At 38.1% G+C, this 9,106-nt stretch overlaps 1 long non-coding RNA gene across 1 annotated transcript in view; it reads right to left on the reverse strand.

Annotated features, from left to right (window-relative positions):
- The window catches only part of LOC118017073, a 184,697-nt gene that overhangs the window by 88,320 nt on the left and 87,271 nt on the right, over positions 1 to 9,106 (reverse strand). The window lies entirely within an intron of this gene.

A 9,106-nucleotide genomic window follows, 5' to 3' on the forward strand; every position in this document is an offset into this window, starting at 1 on the left:
TGTTTTTTCCTCACATTTCGAAACCACCTATTTTGAGGTTTTAAGATGAGACTAAGTAAGATGAGACTAAGTAGGTAAAAGACCTTAGACAGTGATTAGGGAGGGAGCTTTTAAGAAGGTCAGAGAGAAAAGCCTAAGAGTAGCTACAATATGAGAGCTTTGGATGGGAGGGGAAAATGACTTTTAGAAGCATTGCTGTGAATTATCTGATTACTTCATGGTGCTTGAGAAACACAAATAGGGGATTTTAGTTATTTTGAAATTCCGTTGGTTGCTGAATTTTGTTTGTATGTTTGTTTACAGCAGAGATTCCACAGATCCCTGGTGATCCCTGAGAGTCTTTCAGGGGGTTCTGTGAGATAAGATTATTTTTGTAACAATATAAAGACATTACTTGACTTTTTCACCATGATGAAATTTCTACTGATGTGCAAAAGCAATAGTGGGTAAAACCTCTGGCAACTTAGCAAGAATCAAAGCAGTGGTACCAAGCCAGGTGTACTAGTCTAAGTCTGCTGTTCTTCACAACCATGCACTTGCATCATAAAAATAAAATTAAAATGTCATTTTCATTTAATAATATCCTAGATGAAGTAGTGAAAATTTTATTTTATTAAGTCTTAATTCTTGAGTATACATCATTTTAATATTCTCCATGACAATACGAAAAGTACATATATAAAGTGCTTCTGCTGCATACCAAAGTATGATGCTGTCTTGAGGAAAGGCACTTCTGTCAATGAGTTGTGAGCAACTAGTCAGTGTTTTTCACAGAACACTATCTTTACTTGAAAGTACAACTAACAGACAAACTATCATTATTCAGACTCAAGTCTGAATAATGATCTGATCTTTAAAATGAATAAGATGAACCTGTCACTTCAAGGAAAATAATTTACCTGTATGTTGCCAATGATAAAACCCAAGGTTTCAAATAAAAATTAACATTTTGGAAAACTGGTACCTATGCTATGAGCTTGAAAGCTACCCAATATTCAAAGACTTTCCTAATGAGATTGTTGGTGTTGTTATGTATGTGATGTTTTTGTATTTGATAATGAGACGTGTCAACATTTGAAAGATTTGCATAACTCAGTGAACCAATATTTTCCAAATGATCAATACATGATGTTATAAAATCGTGCATGGGCTAAAGATCCCATTGAAATGCAAGACAGACCAGTGGATTTTAACTATTGATATAGTTGCCAATGCCACCTTGCAACTCATCTTAAGTACTTATCACTTGTTGAGTTTTGGTGTGGTATCAAAGAAGAATATCCACAACCATCTGAAAAGGCTACTAAAATATTTCTTCCTTTTCAACCATATATCTGTATGAGGCTGGATTTTCTTTGTATATTTTAACCAAAGCAACACACTGCAATGGTGAATGGAGAATCCAGATGTCTTATTAAACCAGACATTAAAGAGATGTGCAAAATGTGAAACAATGCCATTATACTTACTAATTTTAACTGTATTTTAATACAGCTATTTTAATTAAAATATGTATTTATAGTAACATGCCATAGGTTTATCATTGTTATTTTAAATAAGTTCATAATCATTTTTGATCATTATTGTTTATATTATTATTTGATACACATTTGCCTCAAAAAGAGGCAAAAAGGAAGGCAAGGACAACCATAAGTATAAGTGGTTGACATTTGTCTTAATGGTATAGGAGTGCTCTCTTCTCCTCTCTCAATTACTTGATAATTGATACTGAGCATGAGATGACAGGTTATCTTTCTCAGGGGTATTTTATACGTTAAGAGGAGATTCTTAATGATAAAAAACTATATTTTTTCAAATAATTTTTAAAAATTTAAGTGTAGGTGACACAATATTACATTATTTTCAGGTGTACAACATAGTGATTCAACTGCTCTCTACATTATGCTATGCCCACCACAAGTGTAGCTGCCATCTGTCACCATGCAATGCTATTTCAATATCATTGACTATATTCCCTATGCTTGTGTCTTTTATTCCTGTGACTTACTCATTCCATACCTAGAAGCCTACATCTCCCCCTCCCCTTCACCCATTTTGCCCAGCTCCCACCCCTTAAAAATGTCTCTTTTATTTTTGAACAGGATAAATAAGAGTAGATATAACTCACATAGACAAAAGATTCCTGGGGTCCTTCAATAAGTTTTTAGTGTAAAGGAGCCCCGAGACTAAAAAGCTTGAGAATCATTGTCTTACAGCAACACCACTCTAAGACTAAGCCAAATAGACTATGGCATTACATATCTTACCTAAAATATTGAAGTACATTTGTGTATAAGTTCTTCCCTTATGTTAATGTGTGTTTCACAGACTTATTGGTATAAAAAAGAACCTAGGATACTTCAAAACTTACTACTGATTTCTTTTTTAAAAAAATACATTGGGTCAGGGACGCCTGGGTGGCTTAGTTGATTAAGCGTCTGCCTTTGGCTCAGGTCATGATCCCAGAGTCCTGGGATCGAGCCCTGCATCAGGCTCTTTGCTCATCAGGAAGCCTGCTTCTCCCTCTCCCACTCCCCTCCCCCTGCTTGTGCTCCCTCTCTCTCTGACAAATAAATAAATAAAATCTTTAAAAAAATACTTGGGTCATGTCATATATACAAATTAATTTAGGAATTATGAACAGTAAGGCAGAGTGGGAAAGTATCTGACTTTAAAGCCAAATATAAACTTAAATCCTAGTTCAGCCACTGCTTTACTGTATTATCTTATACTTTTATACTCATGTTTAAATATACTTTTATTTAATCTCTTAGTTTTAATTTCCTTATTAAAAAATAAAGTTAATAATACAGACATTTCTTTATTTTAAAATAAAGATAACAACAGACCTCTGTGACTTGGAAGCAGAATTATGTTTAGATATTACTTAAAATATAGGCTAAAGTTCTGTAAGAATGAGACCAAAAATTACAGCAGTTCAAACAAGATAGTTTTTTTCTATCTCTGCTAAAAGTCTAGTCAGTCCAGAATAACCAGATATTTCTGCACACAGAGAGTCAGAAGCCCAGGTACTTTTCATTGTGTTGCTTTTCCATTAGCTGGGTTCTTGTTGAATATGCATGGCCTAGCTAGTTTATGGACACATCTGCATTCCATTCAGTAGAAAAAGGGGGAGAGAGAGGTAATCTAGGATAAGAAATTTTTATTCAAGTGATACAGAAGTTGCACATGTCATTCTGCCCACAGTTCTTTTGAAAAGAACGTAGTCACATGGCTACCTACCTTTAGGGTGGGCTGAGAAATAGTCTCAAGGTGGGAAACCATGTGCTTCTCTGAAAATCCATTACCACCGAAGAAGGAGAGACTACATTGAGAAACATCTATCAGTCTGCCATAGCTAATGTATGTTAAATACCTTGTATAGTACCTACTAATTCATAGGTGCTCAGCAACTGGTATCTATTTTTATTTTAATACTATACACAAGTATATGCTTTGTCAAATAAGTTAAAAGGCTAACAGAATGGTCTTCCGAGAGAGCTTTTCAGCAAAGCCAGATTTTTAAGTGGAAGAATGTTTGGTACAAATATGCTTTTCTTGGTTTAATATGAAGGCTCCTAGATTCAGGTTGCACTTCTTCCACATTGCTGCGATGTCAGAAATTTTTACCATTAGGATCTAATTTCTTTGAATACACTGGGAGTGAATAATACATTGTTATTATGAGGTATTACTATCTGAGGATAAATTTATTAATTTCTTATCTCCTGTCCCACTCCTCTGTCTCTTTTGCTGTATTATAAAAATCTAGAAGAATTGATATGGAGAAGCAAAAATGTCCTAGTTGGGTACGAGAAGAGAGGAAACTAAGCAAGGAAAGCCAAAAACCTTCATTATAAAATCAGGGCAAATACCTGTCGGGATAAATGAGGGGCATAATTGATGAGTTTTAGTAGGAAAGGGAGCGAGTGTGGTTCTGACTCAGGGCCCAGCCCCGAGAGGGTATGTCTTTGTGAAAATGTAAGAGCATTAGGTGCTCCTGAGGGGAAGAAGGCAACAAAAAGGGGCACAAGAAGTGCTGATATCAAAGCAGCTATTTCACAATTTTTCCCAAGGCCAACCATACTTCAGAGACATGGCTGCAGCTTCATTTAGGTAGAGACAAATAAGGTATATGAAAACTCTCAGGGCTTCAAGCTTTTAAAAAGTTCGGTGCAATTTCTGGGCTTTTCAGTTATTTAATCAAGACAAGCAAGAGGGTTATAAATGCAACAACTTTGTGATTGAGATTAATGTGCTCAGAAGTTAACTCTTGCCTTCACAGGCAACTGAGAAGTGAACACTAGACATTAAACAGTCTCTAAATTAAATCTGCCTGATTGGTGGCCTAGAACAAAACATGGCTCCTGGAATTTAGCCTTTTCATGGTTGGCATCAGAGCTGGATTAAATCGTGGCCAGTTAGGACATTACCAACAGTTGCAATCTGTAAAAAGTGATGGAGCGTCACTAATAATGTAACAAAATGGGTAAACATGATGTGTTTTTTAACCAGAATTCCTTTTAGAATTTACTAGAAGAAATAGTTTGAGTGTGTTATATAGGGTTGATGTTAAACCAGCCAAAGAGTTTTGCTTAGAACTCTTTCTGTCTTCATTTAAGCCTACACCTCAAAAGCTGAGAATAACATAATAGGTTATAGGTGTCCAGTTGTGCTTACATTTCAAAATGAAGTGCTAAGCCAGCATGCAAAGAAGGTTGATCAATTTTGCAGGCTCAGGCAAACATCTGAGGATATAAACAGGTTTGAGTTGAAGATGTTGGACAAGAGGGGATTTTTTGGAGGAAGTTGTTGGAGTATTATGGTTATCCCATCAGTGGCAGTGTTGGTAGTGGTAGGGTGTGCTTGTATCTACCTCGAGGAAGAGGAGCTTCAGGAAAACTACTTAGAAAATTTGACTTACATTCCTGAGGTTTGTAGCGAACAGACTGGAAGAGTATAAAGATGAGAGATTATAGATGGTTTGCTGCTGTCAAGTGGTTAAACATTCTCTAAGCAGCAGCAGGTGGGTAAGAGTCACAGGGTCATTATGGAAACTGCTAGGTAGGCTTGCTACACTTCCAGAGATTTGGCTGGCAATGTGACAGTGAGCCCAGATGGATTCAGGTAGATTTTTACTACATGGCAAAAGCAAGGTCACCATGATGTCAGCTCCCATTTCTCTCTCCCACAGGACAAGGGTGGAGATGACACCAAATATGAGGAGTGGTAAGAGTAGTAGCCAGTCTGCTGCTAAGAAGCCAACTCTAAACTATAGCCAAGAAGTTTTATAGACTTACATAGAAGCCTACATCTGTACCAAAAGGAGGAAGGGGAGAAGTGGGTGGAAAGCCCTGCACTTAGCAGAAATTAGGAAGGTGGATGAGAAACGGTCTTGTGGTCTTGTGGCAGTCTCTCACAAGACAGGAAGGCAGATGAGAAACTGCATTGGGCAGCTCTTCACAAGCCTGCTTATCTCCCCCTTGCTCTGGGAGGAATAACAGGGCATTTAGCCAAGTCTTGAATCAGACTGGTCAAGCCTTGCTATGTGGCCTACACAGAGAACAAGGCTGTCAGGGTGCTGTAGTAAAGCTGTCTCCCAAGTCAGCCTTGATATGTTGGATAAAAGAAGGCTGCATTAGGAGTGGCTGCTTTGGATTGTGCCTTAAAAGACAGACTGGAGGATGGATACAACCCCAACAGTGGGACTACTATATTGGAAGGATGTTTCTTTTTTAAAGATTTTATTTATCTACTTGAGAGAGAGAGAGATAGCAGGAGAGAGCATGAGCGGGGGTGGGGGGAGGGGTGGGGGCAGGAAGAGGGAGAAGCAGGCTCCCTGCTCTGTGGGGCTCAATCCCAGGACCCCAGATCATGACCTAAGCCAAAGGCAGACGCTTAACCGACAGAGCCACCCAGGTGCCCCTGGAAGGAAATTTTAATTACTGATATTGTGCTTTGCCTAGAAGTTCCTGGAGGACTTTTAAAAAACATTATCTACAAATGAACATAAATGCTAAGATTTCATCCACTGGCAAGGAAGGAACTAGCCCACAGGAAGGATTTAAGGGACAGTGAGGAAAAGAATTACACTGTTTTCTCTTTGTATCATATTGGGCTCTAGTTTTTTTACTATCAAAGCTATATCAAGAAGTATGCATGAATAATAGCAGATGGTGACTTAAAAACCTAGGTGGGTATCCCTCTGCTTCGTGGGGGATGCAAGTCTGGGCTGGAATTGAATTGCTTAAAGAAATAGAGGAAGGACTGAGGCTGCCCCCCTCCTTTTCTACCCCCTCAACTCAAATAAAATAATATTTAAGAAATATAGATTTGAAGGCATGCCAAATTATTAGTCCGTTTGTGACAGCACATAAATTGGTCCAACCCTGGACCACTTCCTAGTTAGACTAAGAATCAGTCCAGTCTCAATGGAGGTAAATCTAAGTGGAATAGATTTGCAATAACAAGAGGTGGAACACTTCCTTTTCCAAGCCTTGCTGCCTTTACGAACAATTCACTTGGGCTTTCAAGAGCTCACTAGAGAATAGTATTGTCTTCCTGGATAGGCCACAGTTCCAATACAGAGATGGTTTATGTTTTATCATTAGGACAGACCCAGCAAGTTTAGTATCCAGAAAGTTTCAGTGTTTTTGAAAATATGAAACAACTTTTGTATATAACTGCAGGTTTCATATGAAGATACGGTTAACATGCTTTCAAAAGATAATTTTTTTAAACAAAGAGAAGAATTTGTTATAATCAGACACCATTCAATGGTTCTTAGCTCTGAAAAACTTGTCCCTAGGGAAACACTGGTGGATGATTCATGACTGAATGAGAACTAGAGCATTAGACCACTAAAAATAGTGCTTAAGGTAAGTTTCAAAAGATCTTGTCATTGTTCTAGTGACCAATCAGAATGTTATTCTCTTCATTTCATATAGCCAATATAAATATTCAACCTTTGTTTTCTAAATGCCAAGACTAATACACCTCTAAACAAATAGATGGTGGCACTCAGATTTCATAGAATGAAAGAACTAAAAAGAGCCTGGTGTAATTTTTTGGTTCATCCAAGTGAATGTCCCTAAATCAGGAATTTTCATGTATTTTGGGGACATCCTACACTTAATTCAGAGAATCAGAAAGGGCATTTTTAAATACCCACACTTAGTTTAACTAACTTTAAAGTGATGTGCTTTAATATACACTTAGCAAGATGATCAGGTGTAATAAAATAAAGCAAATAGTGAAGGTATCTTCCGTCCAAAAGGTTGGGTCTTAGCACCCAAAACCTGTCAGAGTAGAAAGTTGTCTACATATAGTTTTCAGAAATGGAGAGCCGATAGGTTCACTCAGCAACCCATTTCAGTAATGTATTCCATGTATGTTGGATAAGCAGATAATCCCCATGATAGATATTTTGTCTAGTGTCCCAAGTACTAAATGAAAGAGACATCATATATTTCATATGAATATGATGGAGATAAATAGAATTTTGTTTAGAGTAGAATGACTCAAGGCAACTACCACATTCTTATAACTGGGGGTGAATGGGGCAGGATGGTGATGGTTGGACAAGGGGCAGGTAAAAGGGTTCCCATCAACTTGTGCTCACAAAGGTAGAGTTTTCTACACATAACATCCATTCAAAACTTACACACTACTACTAAAGCAAAACTCAAGAGAATCCCTTCCTTTCCTTATCTCTAATGTCAAATATTGCCTATGTGTTCCTTTCAAGGGTGTCCTTGGTGCTAATTTAAATATTACTGTTCCTATGTGTTCCTACCTGGATAGTTGGTTCTGGATCCACACCCACTTGGATGGCTCAGGACCTCTTCCCACTTGGAAACAATGACAAAGATAAGCACAAAGAATCATACGGACCTCTCCCCAAATAAAGGCTGTTCCTCATTGTCACTGCAAGGTGTTTGTAATCCATCTTATCACCTATCATCATACTCACAGTCTTGGTACAGTCCCAGCTGTATTTCTCCAGGGATCCTGTGGGTTTCCCTGTTGAATCTTCCTTAGATGTTTACATTCTGCTCTCTGCACCAAACCCTCATAGAACTGTCCTCCGACTTCCAAAAGAAATGCAAACTCACTATCATGATTTTTGGAGTTTTCCTGAATATCTGTGGGATCGCAGGAAAGGATCACTTTGTACACCACACAGCATTTTAGTGCCATCTGTCTGGACCCCTGGGTTGCTTCTGCTTTCTCAGCCTTTCTTCTTTTTTTTTTTTTAATTTTAATTTTAATTTTTATTTTTTTAAAGATTTTATTTATTTATTCATGAGAGAGAGAGAGAGAGGCAGAGGGAGAAGCAGACTTCCCACAGAGTGGGGAGCCCGATGCGGGACTCGATCCCAGGACTCCGGGACCATGACCTGAGCCGAAGGCAGACGCTTAACCATCTGAGCCACCCAGGCGCCCTCAGCCTTTCTTCTAGTTGTCATTGGCTGCCTTTTCAAAGCCTGTGTTACTGCCATGTGATACTCTCTGTCCAGCACGGAGCCCCCAGGTTAGTTGTAGAATCCTTCAGACCCGTTTTGGCTTATTCTCAATACCCCTTTCTTTTGTTAATAGTGCCTAGATTTTCCTTCTCATACCCACTGCATGCCATTTTGGGCAAACTGTCAATCAAAGTGCCCTGGAGTCCCTGGTAGAAGGGCCTTAGGACCTAAGCTGGCTAATCAGCTGTTCTACCCCAGGATTTGAATCACCTGGAGCTGATTCATCCACACAGTTGCAGCCCCAAGAAACTGCTTATTTTCTTTCTAAAGCCTTTCCTTCAATTCTTTCACCTATGCCACTTATTTCTTTTCTACTTAAATCACTAGAGCTGCAACCAAAGGGTCCCAAGTGATACCAAAATATTGTCTACTTTCTTGCCTCAATTGCCTTAGAAAAAGCATTTTTTTCTGGAATTCTGGTAAATATTTTTTTCAACTTGTTATATAAATACCGCAAAAATTCTCACAGTTTCCAAATCTTGTAGGTCTTTTTCTTTCTTTCTTTCTTTCTTTCTTTCTTTCTTTCTTTCTTTCTTTCTTTCTTTCTTTCTTTCTTTCTTTCTTTCTTTCTTTCTTTCTTT

The sequence above is a fragment of the Mirounga leonina genome, unplaced genomic scaffold (assembly GCF_011800145.1).
Source record: "Mirounga leonina isolate KUSES-001 unplaced genomic scaffold, KU_Mleo_1.0 Mir_168, whole genome shotgun sequence".
Taxonomy (NCBI): domain Eukaryota; kingdom Metazoa; phylum Chordata; class Mammalia; order Carnivora; family Phocidae; genus Mirounga; species Mirounga leonina.